The sequence below is a fragment of the Chinchilla lanigera genome, unplaced genomic scaffold (genome assembly GCF_000276665.1).
Source record: "Chinchilla lanigera isolate Chin_1 unplaced genomic scaffold, ChiLan1.0 scaffold00038, whole genome shotgun sequence".
NCBI classification, from domain to species: Eukaryota; Metazoa; Chordata; class Mammalia; order Rodentia; family Chinchillidae; genus Chinchilla; species Chinchilla lanigera.
In genome coordinates, this window is record NW_004955439.1 from 17,970,544 (window position 1) to 17,988,437 (window position 17,894).

A 17,894-nucleotide genomic window follows, 5' to 3' on the forward strand; every position below is an offset into this window, starting at 1 on the left:
GCTTTTGCCACTGAGCTAAATCCCCAGCCCCTTATAATTGTTTTTAATAACACTAGTTTGTAGTCAGCATTAGGAAGTGTTTTGCAAAGAGATATTGTAGAGAAAGTGCTATTTGTTTTAGACATATCAAGTATTATTTATGGAAACATTTCACTATAAGAGCAAGAATAAATGTAGGAATAATTCTAACTGCAGTTCCATGAAATCATACCTTAAAAATGAACTTTAAGGTCACATTTTCCTTAATCAAGTAATAGTTATATAGAAAACATCTGTAATCCATTCCCTTGACAATTTTTTTTTTTTTTGGAAATACGATCTCACTATGTAGTTCAAGTTCGCCCTCGACTCACTGTGTAGCTCAGGCTGGCCTTGAACTCATGGTAATCCTCCTGCCTCAACCTCCCCAGTGCTGGGATTACAGGCTTGCACCACCACACCCGGCCATCCTTGATGATGTCTCATTATCTAGTAAAGAAGATTCCCATACTGAAAACCTTGTCCAACTACAGAATCTCTCTCTCTTCTGGGGAGACAGGGTCTGATTCTATATTCCAGGCTGGCCTTGAACTTATACAACGCAGGCTGGCCTCAACCTGACAGTGGACCCTCTGGGATTGCAAGCATAAACCACCATACCCAGCACTATTTCAGAGCTGAGCTGATTCTTCCTTTAAGTTTTAGAGATAACAAATATGTACACTTCTAATTTAAAATATAACAATTTAAAAATATTTCTACATAAGGAAAATGCAAGTGGTTTAGCACAAAGTAACACAGATAATCAATAAATAGTACCTGTTGCTGTTGACATTTCAAAGATAATAAAACTAGTGCAATAAAGTAGCTTTCTACTATAACTCGTATGATTGAGCTTAGCCAATGAAGACAGAAATAAGTTGTAACACTGAAGTATATATTCTTGTTTTATTTTCAGTTATTATCACTAGTAGAAAAATGGATCTAAATATTGGAGGGGTTAAACCACCCTTGAGTTTCTAAAGTGTGAATTCAGATAGCACATGGACTCACAGGGTCCCAGGAGATATTTGAAAATTTAAGGAAAACAGTAACAATCAGTGTTTAGCCAACAAGTAAACAACTCAAAGTATGTGTATTTCAATATTAGATCACAGTAAACCCTTTTGATAATGACACATCTTTACAGAGCTAGATTTTTGGTGACTGCAAAAATAACCTATGCAAAAATGAATGTGGAAGCTGAGTGTGGTGGCTCACACCTGTAATCTCACTGGGGATGATGAGCCTGGATTGCTGTGAGGTTCCAGGCCAGCCTGAACTACATAGCAAGACTCTCAAAATAACAACAACAAAATCAAACTTGGAAACAATAAAAGAGGCATTGTCGACCTAATCCCAAAGCTAGAAAATGTGAACAGAATCCAAGAAAATGCAGATGCTATTAATAAAGTAATACTCAAATTTTTCCTCAATTTAAGGAATTTAAATACTTATTAAATGGCTTGGGAAATAAATTAGAACTAAGAGAAACTTCTCTTTGCTGAGGAGGCATCATAAAAAACTAAATGAGAAACGAGAATCAGTGAATCAAGAAACTGGGAATGATGGGGTTAGCTGCAGAGCAAACAACATAGAATGTGCACAAATATGTTCCTAGCCAAAAAAATCCATGTTTAAATGCAAGTTTTAATTTTTATATTGAAGAATGCTGACACTTCCCTCACTACAATATGAATTTATATTCATCTTTTTTTTTCTTTTGGTAGACCTATGAAAGTAACTTGTATTATCTGGTGAGACTTAAAAGAATGCCTATTTGTCCAAATCCAGTAGGATCAAGTAACAGGAACCAGATTCACTCTCCTACCTGAAACAACCAAAACACAAAACAGCAATTTCAAGCCACTGAAAGTCAGGCAACTTAAGGGCATTGCTGGCAAAAAGACCAGAAGAAATGTGAGTCTGCAGTAACTGTTCAGCTTAATCATTTGAGAATCTGGGTCTGGCTGTCTCCTGCACTGGTGGACCAAGGTAAGAGCCCACGGAGAATGGAGCAGCTGGGGTTCACTGTTACAAGTTACAAAGGACTTGAGAACTGCAGAAGGCCCACTCAAGTTCTTCACTGAACACCAATCAGTGCATGCTTGGCAGGAAACTGCAGAGCCAGGGAAAAACTGTGCTCTCCCCTCCTGCCCCCAGTCAAGGTCACGAAGTATCTGGTTCTCACATGGAGCCAGACTGAGAACTTCATGATCCACAGTAACTACACTGAAGGGTCTTGCCTCAGTAGGGGAAACAGTTAATCCTAGTCTGAGTATTGCTCCAGTATTGCCTACATAAATGTTAAAAGCAAGACCTAAAGGGACCAAACTATTTCCAAAAGACTTCACTGTGTTCCAGAACAAAGCTGAAGGATTCTTAAAGGAATATAAAAATATCCAACCAATCGTATAAAATTCACACTATCTGAAATCCAACCCAATTAACAGGCATGCAAAGAAGTAGGCAAATTCATATGAAATTAAAATTCAACAGTCAATCTGGAACGGACCCAGATGTTATAATTAGTAAACAAAAACACTGAAGTTTGTGTTGCATGTGTGACTGTGATGCTGTGTGTGGGGGGGGCGGGGTAGGCAGCAGTACAGATATTAACACAAGGACAGTAAGGGAACATTTATAATCCAAAATATTTCAAAAGAGCTTAAGAAAGAAAACTGAAATCATCTTATCACAGACACATATATATGAGGATGAAAAAAGTCAAAAGATTTAGAAAGAAGGGCATTATCTGTATGATAGGAACACAGAACAAAGCTCCACCATAAATTTTCAGTTTTAATGAAGGAATACATTTTTGAGTTATAAAATACTTTGGCCAATGCCAGGCATGGTGGTGCACACCTGTAATCTCAGCACTGGAGAGAAGCGGATGCAGGATCACTGTAAGTTCAAGGCTAGTGTGGTGTCCTTTTCTCTTGTTGCTGAGACAAAATACCGAATGTGCAAAATTAAGGAAGGAAAGGCTTATTTGGCTCACAGTTTGTGGAGGTTTCAGTCCATAATCAGCTGGCTCCAAGGCAGGGTAACGTGGCAGAGGAGCAACAGTTTATGGCAGCAGAACACAGCAAAAGCAGCAACAGCAAAAAGGGAGGAGCAAGAGAGAAGACTTTTTTTCCCTTATGTTGTATGTATGTGATGGCGGCAGAAGACAGCAAAAGCAACAAGAGCAAAAAGGGAGGAGCAAGAGACAAGACTTTCTTTCCCTTATGTTGCAAGTAGGCTCCCCACCCTAGGGTGGGTGTGGCACTCACACCGGAATCCCAGCACCACATAATGAACCAATCATAAACTCTAGATTCAGCTGCCTTCATGACTGCATGAGGCTTCGGGGAGATATCCAGACAAAAACCATAACACCTGGGCTATACACAGTGAGCTCTAGGCCAGCCTTAACTACATACCAAGAGACACTGTCTCCAACAAACAAGCAAAACACAATACCATACCTTCAGCCAATTCAACAAATTAAAAGCAATGAATAAAAAAGCAAAAGGAAGTTACACCTATTGTTATGCTTCAAAATAAAACATTTTTACTTATAGTTTGAAAAACAGCCGGGCGTGGTGGTGCAAAGCCTATAATCCCAGCACTCGGGAGGCTGAGGCAGGAGGATCATTGTGAGTTGGGAGACCAGCCTGGGCTACAAAATGAGCTCAAGGCCAGCCAAACTGCATAGTGAGACCCTGTCTCAAGACCACCCCGCCAAAAAAAAAAAAAAAAAAAAATGCTTCCAAGGAAGGTGAAAGGTGAAACTGATGAGATCATGTACTTTCACTCTTAAGTAACTTTAAAAGTACCTAGTTCTTACTGTAACAGAGAAAAATGTCAGTGAAGACTAAAAACAAATAATTACATGTATAAATAGTAAATTCAAAGCTTTAAGGTTGACAGAAATGAGAGGATTCAAGGAAATGGAAATAAAATAGCTTTATTTATACAGAAAATTAAAGTTTAATAGCATATTAAGGAATTTTACCATGCCATTCACACCTGATCAAAGAGCAAACACACACTACTAATAATAGTTTATTATGGTTTGTATTCTTGATAAACATATTGTAAAAAAATACATTTCAAATAACTTACTCTCAGGTGATAAATTTAAAAATGAAAATGATAATTATCATAACACCAGCTAAGCTTTTATTAAATACTTACTGCTCGTCTGTCAACTGTGATGCTAAACAAAGTAAAAACTTAAGCTCATTCAATCCTAACTAAACTGCATGACTCTAGGACTATTATTCTTGCCAATGTGTTATCAAGGAGGCTGAGGCAGACATGGCTTGTCCAACTCGTACCAATACGCTGTTGAAAACAGGCAAGGCAACTTTACAGCCTGTGGTCCTAGCCAAAGAAATCAGCAACATGAGAATCATAAAATTAGGCAAACTGCCCTAAAATAGCATAAGTTTGTGAAAAACCAGAAGCAATACAACACAGAGGTAATCGAACTTTACTATTTTAAATCTTTTATGTAGAATTCTAGGTCTTCTCTTGACAGAAATTTAAGGGACTTTGGATGTTGAAAAAAATAAGACTCGAGAGATTTGATAATCTTTTTCAACAGAGGCATATCTCCCAATTATAAACCAACTTGCTTCCTCATAAGAAAATTCCTGAGCAAGTCACAGGAGGACTAGCAAGAATTAGGAGAAAAGCATCTGGTAAGACAGATTTTTTGCACCTAAAAAAATGCTTTTTCCCCTAAATGAGAGAATAATCGATCAAACTTCAATGATACAAATACATATAGTCATTTAACTTATGCACAGATTTTCTTCTGTCTTTAAAGTTTCTAAGTGATTAAGTTATTAAAACTAAAATGTGATGTTAATATACGTGCATATCTCCAATATTCTTAACTTAGAGATCAGTAACACTGCTGCCCAAAAATAATTGTTATTTTTCAATAGAAGAACATCAACTTCATTTCAGAAACTGCTGTACAGTGATGTAAAAATACAAAATAAAAACAAAATTCTCAACAGGAGAGAAACTACATTTGTTGTGGAATGAATTTAAATAAAAAGATTTGATGAGTCACTGCCTATGAAGTTTAAAATTATGCTCTAATTACAGTATGTTTGAAAAACAAAGTAATTTTGTAACATGAAGCATCAGAGCACACTGATTGTCTTGACTCCCGCTGATAGATTCGTTTAATTATACATTTGTACTCAGACAAGTGAGTACCAAACTTCTGCTCCCACTGTGCTCCTAATGTGAAAGTTCACCCACAGAAACCTCTTGGAAAGGTATTCAGAAGTGTACTAAATTGAAGCAGACTCCAGTAACGCTGTTACTATGAAATACATTTATTTCATAGTAACACTGAAATACATAACAAGGAAATATATATATCAAGTATTTAAGCTTATTCATACAGCCATCTTGTTATTTGTGTAACATGAGTTAGTCTGAGAAATGTTTGCTGAGAAACTAGACATAAAATGCATTTTATACAGTCTGATTCCTCACTGACTCCAGCCATAAAGACTGACCTCAAAACTACTTGTAAACTTAAACCAAACAAGTTTTCAAAACATGCTATTTCCTAATAATACAAAAACATCAGGATGATTTCACATTTATCTTACTGAGATCATGATCTAAGAAAATTCTGGTAGCAGGCATTCAATGAATGCTTACTGAATTAAGCCTAACAGTTTGCCAATTTATAGTAAACTTTTCTTCTTTTATGGTGAATACTTTCCAAGTCAAAAGCAAAAGGACTATTCCCAATGCTTTTCCTTCAAGAATACACTTAACATTTTAACCACTGCCAGATGTGTCTTCTTCCTAATTTTACTGTATCAACTCCACTAATTAATTACTGCACGGCCAAGTTAAATTTATGTAATCCTAGTCCTGGCCAAGTAATGCTGGACTATGTCAATCACTACCAAAACAAGTAGGATTCTCCAAATCTGAGGAGCCTGCAGTATGCAGAAACAATTTTGGACAAGACTACCTGGGTCCCTGATGATACCATAATTAAGGCTAGAAAACTGAAATAATAACATGAACAGAGCTTCCCATAAAAGATTAAAAACATGATGACATGCTTTTTAATTTCACTTCTGAGCAAGTTTAGGGACCAACAACGGGCTTATGCTTACCAAAAATAGTAAAGATGGAAATAAAGGACTAGCAAACTCTTTGGGTCCATGTTTCCGTTGCTCATCAATTCCTAGCTACTCAAAAGGATGAGCAAGAGGATAATAAAGTACAGGCGAGCCCAGGCAATTTAGTGAAACCCTATCTAAAAATTTTAAAAATAAACAGGAGGAGGCTGGGCATGTAGCTCAGTATTAAGAGTGCTTAATTAGTATGCAGAAGACCTTGGGTTCAATCCTCTGTACCACAGAAGTGAGGGGTTTACTATACATGAAAGCTCAAAATTCTTCCCCAGAGCATAAGCTGAAGAGTCTTAGTAATTCATATGTGAAATTTTGTGTATAGTATCTTATTCTCTCCATTTATGAGATACATGAAATGCTTATTAAAGCCATGGAAAAATGAAACAACTGTTTTAGTATGTAATGTATTAAAAATTGTTCACAAAAATATTTGCTAATAGTACCCCAGAAAAAGAAAATAATAGAAGATTAACATATTTACCTATACCTGTGATGTCAAACCTTTTGGAGATAAGTGTCTAAACTGCAACCCAAAACCCACTTATTTATTGAAAAGTACCAACACTGCAACCTGAATACTGAGGGTTTAGTATAGGGAAAAAAAAAAAAACACAACTCATACATTAACATCTTTTGTCTTGAAAGAAAAGCAAATAACACATGTGCCATAGGTTCGCCGCCACTGATCTATACCCACATTTGCTTCTTAAATCATCAAAACTCCAATTTTAAAAAGTTCATCTTTTACCAAATTTACCATCATATCCACATAGACTGGGTGTTTCCTCTATTATTTTTCGTTTGGCATTACCCCTCCAGTGTATATTAAGAAGCCCTTAGAAGTATGGAAACAGGGTCAGCTTCATATCCCTTACCACTGACCTTAAAACACAGCCCTTAATTATTTAGTATTTACTAGACCACAGCACAAGACTCAAAGTGTCAGAGCTATCAATATTACTAAAAACAAAAATCAACCCATAGGTTTATAATCAGCAGTTTATAAAATAATTCCACCTTTTTAACAATTTTAAAGATAAGAATAAATATAAAATAAATAAAATCTACTTTTTTTTTCATTTAAAGATGAGACAAACTAAAGGGCCAAAATCTGATTCAATGCACATACCTGAACTGACTTCAGCAGGAACACTTCTGGCTTTCAAGACCTTACAACTACTATAGAAGCTAACAAGAAAGGTTAAACAAGAGGATTATTTTTAAAAATATGCACATGGATATTAATAGTTTTATGTAATAAAAGTTTAAAGGTCAGAGTAAGAGTGATAGCACATGGTTGACTGTATAAATTTTTCCTGAGGTAATTCTGATACTTCGGCAGAAATTCAGTAGAACACAGCTGCTTATTTTAGAATATGATCTTCACATATATTTACTGATAAAATCATGGAAAGAACTCTGTGAACCGAGGTACCACTATACAGTATAAGTTTCAGGGAAAAAAGGAGCTTAAGAAAGACACACCTATAATCTCTACAGTTTTTAGGCTGGAAAAGAGCTCAGTTCAGGCAAGGTTTGGATTTCAAATGACATACATATAAAGGAGGATCAACAGTTTCCTGGAAAAAAGGAATAAACCACAGCCATAATTTTTCACAGGCTCCACAAAAAATGTACTGAAATAGTAATAAAGGGAAAAAAATTAATGAAACTGAAGAATTCAAATACTTTTATAATGTCTTCCCAAGTTACCTCCATCCTACCAGAATTTATTCTCCTTGTGCTTTGCTTTACTTTCACAGAATTCTATCACTATATCATAATACTTAATCTTGTGCTCCAAAATAGTAAGCCTCTATAAAGACAGTTCCTTTCCAGTTTATATATTACAATACATTTTTAAAGGCCCATATAAGAGCTTAATATGCAACTAATAGCTTTATACTTTATTCTCTTCTGACCTATGCAGATCTGAACCTGCACTTCATTTATATTTTCATCAGCTTCCCTCAAATATTAATTTCTGCACTTGTTTTACATGTATGTACACAACAGTTCTATATTCTATTAAAATGTCACACACAAAATGTACTATTAGTTTCTTAGCACATATTCATACCATCATAATTAATATACAAATTTATTTACAAGTATTATTGAATCCAGTTTAACCATTAGCATTTTCATTACTGAATACACTACTGTCCTTATATGTCAGAAATCACTATCCTAGAAAATATTTTGCACGTGATAAGCAGTTTAAATACATGTGGTATCTATTAAAATACTACATTATAAAAAGAAAATATCAAGTTACACAATATATTGATTAAATAATCACTAAGATTCTAAACTGTCATGTTTTCTTAAATATTTGCATGAGTATTTTCTACTCAGGTTAGGGAAAGCAAATATCTGATTTTCAAGATCTATGCAAATACTTATAAATCAGGCAATATTAATGAATGATGTGTGGTGAGTCCAATGAACTGCAACCACAAGTAAAGATAGAATTATCTTGAAAGATTCAGTTTGCCTTATGTCCTCCAAAAAATGATCACAGCCTAGTATCTATTAGGATTTCCAAAATCTAAGAGAACAATAACACATGGCCCATTAGATTTAAAAAGGTGCTTTTAGAAGGAAAAGAGCAGGTTAGGGATGTAGCTCAGTGTTAGAGCAGTTGTCTAGCACATACAAAGCCCCAGATTTCATCCCCAGTACAGCCATAAAAAAAGAGCAACTTCATCATTTGTAGTTGTTGCTTTGCAATGTCCTAATCAACCTAATGTACTGTGGATATTCACATCATTCCCAAACACTAATTCACAACTGCCCTCATACCATTGTGAGCCCATCAGTGCTCAACAGTATCAAAGGAATAATGATTCTGAGTTATGTTTGAAAACTTTGGAATATATATCTATGTGTCTGTCTTGGTTACTTTTCTCTAGTTGCTGAGACAAAATACCCAACGCCCAAAATGAAGGAAGGAAAGGTTATTTAGCTTACAGTTTGTGGAGGTTTCAGTCCATACTTGGCTGGCTCCGAGGCAGAAGGTAGCAAACCAACAAGAGCAAAGGGGGGAATGGCAGCCGAACAGCAAAGTAGCCAGGGCAAAAAGGAAGGAATGGCGGCAAGCAGCTTCTTTCCCTTTTTTACTTTGTAAACAGGCTACCCCCACCTAAGGGGAATGTAGCTCTCACATAATCTCCATGCCCTCCTCTTCCACAGGCTCAGGATGTATACAAAGTAAGCACCCTGGCTTCCTGCTGAGTCACTTAGCCAAACCTCTAGACTCCCCAAGTTGACACAATGTATCAACCATAACAGTGTCCACGGAAAAACTACTCAGAACTCTGATAAGGAAACTGGCACATAATTTATAATTATTTTATTATAGTCCACTGGGCTTAGCAATGCTAAGCATTAGTGGAGACTTCACTTTTCTTCACTGATCACCATACTATTGTTTCTTCCAAACCTTGACTTATCTCTTACTCACTATAGAAGGGAAAGCAGGCGGCCTTTCCCTACACTACCTACCCCTAAAAAGTGGGCAAGGGGACCTAACAGTGTTGCAGGAATACAGACTCTACTGACTGCCAAATTTCAGTGCTTTGTCATCTTGTGCAACGCATTACTTTATGTAACCTTACCTTAAATCTTACTTTCTCATTTCCATTGATTACATGGTTGCAAGGATCAAATGAAAGAGATGTTGAAGGCAATAACAAGCTCACACAGTACTCATTTTTACAGTGTAATGCCTCCTCTTTTTCTTCTCTGTCTTACTTAAAAGATGTCTTTCCAGCTAACAAGGATTTCCCTTAATTCTAATGCAAAACTTTGTTCTGGTCATATGTCAATACAACAAAGCATCAGGGATTTTGCAGTTCCCCAATTAGGAAGAAGCCAAATCAAAACCACACTACAAATAAAATACCAATTAATCACTGTTTCCTCTCAGCGACATGGGTATGGTGGATAGCATTTATAGTCCTGGGAATCCAGGAGGCTGAAGCAAGAGAAAGGTTTGAGCCCAAGAGTTCAAAAGCCTAGCCTGGAAATGCAGCCGGACCTTGTCCCCAAAGAAAAAAGTAAAATCAAAGGGTAATTATATAAATATATTCATCTAAAATGTTTGCAACATTTAAGGTTATTTGATATGAGTATCTTACTACTTTTGACTTTAATTGAAAATTACATCACATTTCTTAGTAGATGAAAAGCTAGGATAGTTTAAATTATTGGAAAAACCGAGTGACCAAGATTCTCTGTGTAATTTCTCCTAAACTTACACTATTTCTATCATCCTAAAAATACAAAAATCTAAGACTTCTAATCTTTTATTTACATTTAGCTAACAAGATAAAACTATAAAAATCATTATCTTTTTTATAATCCTTCATAATCTAACAAAACATGACCATAAAATGGTATGGTTAATGCAGAATAGTATCTTAAGTAATTCAGCTTTTCTTTTTTCTTTAAGATAGAATTATTTTTACTTCCTTTTAGTACTTCTGAAATAGAACATACCCAAGAGTAAGACTGATATGTGCAGTAAAAGTGCATATCAGGAATAAGTTGAAAGCATTTTTAAAAGCTCCCTCTCCAGCGGTGCTGCTGGACGTGCAGAGGCTTCCCAGCCACTGAGTGAGAGTCACTGTGCAGGGTAGGCAGCACCACTGCAGAGGCTCATGCCTACAGGCCCAGACAGGGTCACAGTCTCAACATCTCTTACCATTTCCATTTTGTAGGGTTCTGATAAATAGAAAGAGATATATGCATATCTTGTTCCATGAATTGCAATTACATATCTAGTATTTATAATTTCACTAAAAACTGTTTAAAATTTTCAGTTAACTAAAACTTATATTTATGACTTTTTACTGCTAAAAACTGACACTTTTAAAATATACACATTAGTTAATACATTAATGATTAATTCCTGTTAAATGTTAGCTGTTTTGTTGTTGTATGCTTTAGTATAGCGACTTCAGATATTTTAAGTTTCAGAAACATGAAAATAAAGTGAACTTCTTAAATTCTGTATTATCAAGTGACATTTCTGGAGATAATGTCTCTAAAGATGTCTCATCAGTGACCAAGGAAAGGGTATGTTACCTGTCCTTCAGTAATTAAATACATATCTTACTAAGACAAAAAGGAAGTCCATTCTTCTACAATATCTATGTTATACTTCCTTTGGCTTTGTAATTAAAACCAGAGTGCAGTAGAAAACATTTCCTGAAGTACAAAGCAAACTTTACAAAAATGCCATATGATTCAGCATAATACTTAAAATTGATCTATCTTTAAATTACTATAGTTAATTTTGAGAGCAAAGCTCAATTTAAATGATGTTAATAGTAACCGTTATTATTGGAGAAACCATCTTTTGGAAAATACACATATTTAAGGCTATGCCTATATTCTAAAACAATAATTATTTTTAAGAAAAACACGAGTTATTTCCTGCAATATTTAGTAACTGCACAGTAAAACCTGAATGGTAGATACTAACTTACTTCAGGGCATGTGCCAGGCATGGTAATGCATGCCTGTAATCCCAGCACTTGTGAAGTTAAAGCAGGAAGATCGTATCAACTTTGAGATCACCCTGGACTACACAGTGAGTTCAAGGCCAGCCTAAACTACATTGCAAGATGGTAGCTCAAAATAGTAAAACCAACCAACCAATCAACCAAGTAACTCAACAGGAAGGCATGTATACAGAGTAAGTAGTTAAAGAAGTGAGGCCACCATTAGGTGAAAGACATGAAACATGAATGCAACTCTGATTTGTGTATCACATCTCCACGGTGTCACATTAGAAATATCAGCACACCATTATTTTTTACATTTCAGACAAAACATGATATTTCTGTAACAGTCTTGTTCATGTGGCTCTTATTAGTGATACATTTTTTATAAGGTAACACTGCATGTCTATATATCTAGTCATTTGATCTCTACTAGTGACTAAGTAAGGAATTCTGTCTAGTACTTCTTGAAATAATCTGCACATTGAGATGTTTAACAGTGAAATGAAAACAATCTGGCTAGGAAAAGGGAGAGAAAGTACCACTTTCAATGATCACCAACTCTTGACCTAGTTTAGCTCTGCTTTTATCAAGAGAATAAAGTATAAAGCAATACATCCCCACCCTGAACAGAAAGCTTAGAACCAACATAATCCCCACATTGAACAGAAAAGCCAGTAACTCTGCACTTTGTTTTATTCTATTCTGAAAAGGATAATTAGTAATAAATTCTTATGTCCATAAATACATGCAAAACTGTAAATACCCATTTATACTTTGAGAGAGATGGAAATGGCAGATCTGTTAGGGGCTTGCCTACACTTGTCTCACAAGTGCTCTTTAAAATATAAGACTGACATTCTACGAATAGAAAAAGATTTAAAGATTGAATGGAACATTTTGCTCTAATTATTCCATGCTAAACAAAGTTACTCCTAATTACTACATATAAATGGGACCACAATCCCCAAACCTGCAGCCTGTAAAATGAAAACAATTCCTCTACAAGTACAAAATATAACCTCAATGATCACAGTTAATAATACCTCAATGTGTATCTTGCCTATCAACAAAGTATTAAACTAGTGGTGGCAAACCTATTGAAAGATCTAAATGGTTTGTCATCACTGTATTAAGTTCTTCAATATTAATAAAAATAGCTTCTTTATTAAAAAGTTGAAAATATGCACTTACAACAAGTGTTTATATAGTCTATAATACTTTAGAGTCACATCCAGAGAAGCTGAATGAAGAAAGGTGAGACTATGGTTCTCTTAATTATAGTCACCATTATTAGGAAAAAAATTATATATGACCAATGAGAAATTCTTTCTCTATATAAAACACATTTTCCAACTTGCTTATCTGTGCCCTTTCTAATTAAAATTTATGCTTATCAACCTTGACTCTATTTGACTGGATCCTCAGCACCCAGCACACCACAAAGCAACTTTTTTTTTTTTTTTTTGCTACCAGGAATCAAACTCACAACATAATGCTTGCCAGGTAGGTGCTGTGCTGCTGAGCTATACTCCTGGCCAAAACAACTTTTTAAATGTCTGCTGAATAAAGATATCAGGAAACTAATTTATTCTTCAGCTTATGTAACCTGCTTTTCCTGGAAAACAAGATTCCCCCAGCAAGGTTCTAACTGACGCCTTCTTTTGGTTAGGGCTTCGTTTTCCAAGGATGACAACAACTGCAGACTGTTGTTGTGGTGGGTGTGTTGTTGTTCCAGGTGTTTGTGGTGGGCTCCATCCCCAGCTCATTTTTATTTTGAGACAGGTTTTGCTAAGTCAGTAAATTCCCCATGGTGGGCCTTAAATTGTGATCCTCCTGCCTCAGCTTCTCAAAGTGCTGTGGTTGCAGACTGGCACCACTATGCCTGGCTTCCCATAGACAGTTTCCATACTTCCTTGCCATTTATTTTATTGAAACATCTGTAGATTACATGAATGGCGGTAAGATGAAACCTCACTTAAAACTTCCCAAATACCTCTCACATTAAATATTAAAAGGAATCTGTATATATTAAATGCACAAAGTTGGTGGTAGGAAGAAAAATAAAAAACAAATGGGAATAAATCCAATAGTGTAAATCCATGTATTAAGCATAGATTAAATATAGGCTTAAAAAGGACTAGCTGTCCCCTGAATGATTTTAACCTTCTAGAAATAGCTATGTTATCCAATAGCACCTAAATTTATATTGCACATGCATCACTGAAATTATCCTGTAGCACCAATAAACAAAATAAATGGCTTTGTGATGTGTTAACTACACTAATCTATAGTTGCCAGGATGTCACTTCCAGTATGTTTCTGGTTAATGCACATTCCTTCTCAAAAGCTGGAAGACAATGAGAAGTAGTAGCCATTCTGTAACATATATTCGCCTTCCTCCAGCTACCCATTGAAACACTCATCTAGATGTTGGTGTGATGGGATTTTGCAGAGGTAATTAATCAGATTATCTTAGATGGGACACCTAGTAATTTGAAATTCTTTAAAAGGCAGCTGAGGCCTTCTCTAAACTCAGATACAGTAATCACTACCTGGGGTTTACAAAAGTTATCCCCTTCCCCCTGGATCTTCCCTCCCACTGACTGCCTTGTAGACTCTGGACTAACAAGTATGAACGATTATGTAAGCCAATTCCTCATAATAAGTATGTATACCTGCTACTGCTTTTCTAGGTGGATATGGATGCATTTTCATTAACATATTACAGTGGTTGACTGATTGTGTCAACTTGAAAAGTTTAGAAGCTTAACTAAATTGACTCAGCAATTCTACACCCTAGGACCTAGAGGAGCCACCCTAGAGTAGATCATCACCTAGATGATATAAAAGGGAAATGCGGAAGGACAGAGGAGTTCCCATGTAGAGATAGATTGTTGCTGTGCATGTCCAACCTTATGACTTGGTAGATCAGATAATACCCAGGTCATGACAGGCAACTCAAGTCACATGGTGATCTGATGTCACACAGTTGTTCAGTTTCCACTAAGGCCCAGTAGCAAGCCGAGAGCTATTTTTCCAAGGGAGAGCAGTTATCTGCAGATGATAGCAGAGCCTTGCTCCAAAATCCTAAAGGCCTCTGCTGCAACTCACCTATAAGGGTTGCCAGAGACTCCAAACAGCATCTCTACCTACCACTGACACCTCAAGTACCATGGGATCTGCTGGATCATATGGCCCCAGGGGCAGAATAGCCTGAACAGCAGCCTGGACCTGTTGTCGAGCCTTTTCCTGTTCTGGGCCCCAGTCAATATAAACAGCTTTCTGAGGCAGTCAGTACATATGCCAGAGTAACACACTTAAGGAATGTGTTGCCTCCAAAATCCAAACAGGCCCACTAGGCACTGTGCCTCCTTTTTGGTCACTGGGGAAGCCACATGCAACAACTTACCTTTCACCTTAGAAGGAGTATCTCTACATGCCCCACACCACTTGGACTCCTAGAAATTTCACGGAGGTAGAAGGACCTTGAATTTTTGTTGGGTTTATTTCCTATCCTCTGGCTCTCAAATGCCTAACAAATCCAGGGTGGCTGGAACATTGGTGACAGAGATACCTGGGGAAGAGGTATGTGGCTAGACCTTTCCATATGGGCAACAGATGTAGAAATATTTGTTTCCCATGTAAATGCTCACCAAAAGGTGACATCAGCAGAAGACTTTAATAATCAAGTGGATAAGATGATGCGTTCTGTGGATCATGGCCAACCTCCTTCTTCATCCACCTGTCATCGCCCAATGTGCCCATGAACAGAGTGGCTATGGTGGCAGGGATGGAGGTTATGCATGGGTTCAGCAACATGGACTCCCACTCACCAAGGCTGACCTGGCAACAGCCACTGCTGAATGCCCAATATGCCAGCAGCAGACACCAACACTGAGTGTCCGATATGGCACCATTCCCTGGAGTGATCAACCTTCGACCTGGTGGCAGGCTGATTATATTGGACCACTTCCATCATGAAAGGGATTATGCTTTGTCCTCACTGGTATAGGCAAGTATTCTGGATATGCATTTGCCTTCACTGCGAGTTAACACTTGTGCCAAAACTACCATCCGTGGACTCACAGAATGCCTTATCCACCATTATGGAATTCCACATAGCATTGCCTCTGACCAAGGAACACATTTTACAACCAAGGAAGTGAAGCAATGGGCTCATGCTCACAGAATTCACTCGTCTTACATGTTCTTCACCATCCAGAAGCACCTAGATTGATAGGTGGGTGGAATGAATGGTCTTTTGAAGACACAATTATAACGCCAGCTGGGTGGCAACAGCTTGCAGGGCAGGGGTAAGATACTTCAAAAGGCTGTATATGCTTTGAATCAGCATCCATTATATGGTACTGTGTCTCCCACAGCCAGGATTCATGGGTCCAGGAATCAAAGGGTGGAAACAGGAATGGAATCACTCACCATCACCCCTAGCGATCCACTAGAAAACTTTTTGCTTCCTGTTCCCTTGACCCTATGTTCTGCTGGCTTGAAAGTTGTCTCTTAGTTCCAGAGGGGGGAAAGGCTTACACCAGGAAGCACAACAATGATACCACTGAACTGGAAGCTAAGATTTCCCTCTGATCATTTTGGTCTCCTCATGCCTCTGAGAAAACATGCTAAAAAAGGAGTCACAGTGTTATCAGGGGTGAGTGACCCAGACTATCAAGGAGAAATTGGAATACTACTCCACAATGGAGGAAAAGAAGAATATATACGGAGTACAGGAGATCCCTTAGGGCGCCTCTTAGTATTACCATGCTCTATTATTAAAGTCACTGGGCAACTACAATAACCGCACAAGCACAATGACAAATGGTCCAGAGCCTTCAAAAATGAAGGTATGGGTCACTCCACCAGGAAAAGAACCAAGACCTGCTGAGGTGCTTGCTGAAGATCAAGGGAATACAGAATGGGTAGTGGAAGAGGATAGTTCTAAATAACCACCTATGACCCCATAATCAGCTGCAGAAAAGAGGATTATAACTGTACTATTTCTCCCCTATATGGTTCTGATACAATACGGATAGACTTACTACTAGTTCTTAAGGATTGTTAAACCCGTGTTATAATGTTGAAGTTATAAAATCATAAGTGTAAGCATCAACCAAAGAAAACTTACCTTCTATTTTGGTGAGAGAATTAGTGTGGTTCTGTTTGTACACAGGATAATTATAACATGTTAGGCACAATTACATGTGTATCTTTTTATCGGGAAATTGGTTTTAAGAAATGTGTCTGGTTGCCAAGTTGACAAGGGGTGGATTGTGTAGTCTCTGTATTCACTGTTTTATTCCCGAGTATAGGGTTAGTATGCTTTTCCACAGATGAACCTTATCAAATTTAGGAACTTTCATTCTTCCTGTGCTGGGTGGTTTAATCATGTATATGTAGTAAACTGCAGCAAATAAATTTTGTTTCTATAGACAATCAGTTTCCTGCTTTTATTCCACTGATATGATGAAGTAAAGTAATGCATTCCCAGATGCTAAAATAATCTTGCATTCTCAAGATCTATATTGGTACTTTGGTGCATAAACTCAATTCTTTTCAGGATTTTGGTCACAAACCAAATTGGACAAGGACCACATCAAATTTAATGGATAGCTGAGTATGATGGTGCACACCTATAATCCCAGCACTCAGGAGGCTGAGGCAAAAGGATCAGTTTGAGTTTGGGACAACCTGGGCTACAAAGTGAGTTCAAAGCCAGCCTGAACTGCATATTGAAACTCGGTCGAAGAAAAAAAAAAAGGCACCACCAAACCCCAAATTAAGCTCCTTATGGGGAAATTTGATTTGGTTCTTGTCCAAGTCCCTTTACAACCAGAATCATGGGAAGTATTAAGTTTTGAACTGAGGTACCACTATTCATTTTTTGCTAGTAGTAATAATAGTAACAAATCCCTTCTATATATAGTCATATGCAACTTACTAAAATTCTGTTCAGAATCTTTGCATCTCTGTTCATGAGAAATAATGATCCTGTTTTAAAACTCTTTGTCTATCAGAACTACAAGAGACATGGGAGAAACACACAAGAGGTACCAGAGAGGGCAAGAGACAAGAGGGGTGGAGAAAGAGGAAAGGAAGAAGAGGAAGAGAACGAAGGAGGGAGAGAGAGAAACAGCAAACAAATGAGCCAGAGAACCTGAACTACCAAAAGATAGAGAGAGAG

At 37.1% G+C, this 17,894-nt stretch overlaps 1 protein-coding gene across 1 annotated transcript in view; it reads right to left on the minus strand.

Annotated features, from left to right (window-relative positions):
* Positions 1-17,894, minus strand: part of Qki (QKI, KH domain containing, RNA binding) — a 154,523-nt gene that overhangs the window by 45,339 nt on the left and 91,290 nt on the right. The gene's annotated exons all lie outside the window — the stretch shown is intronic.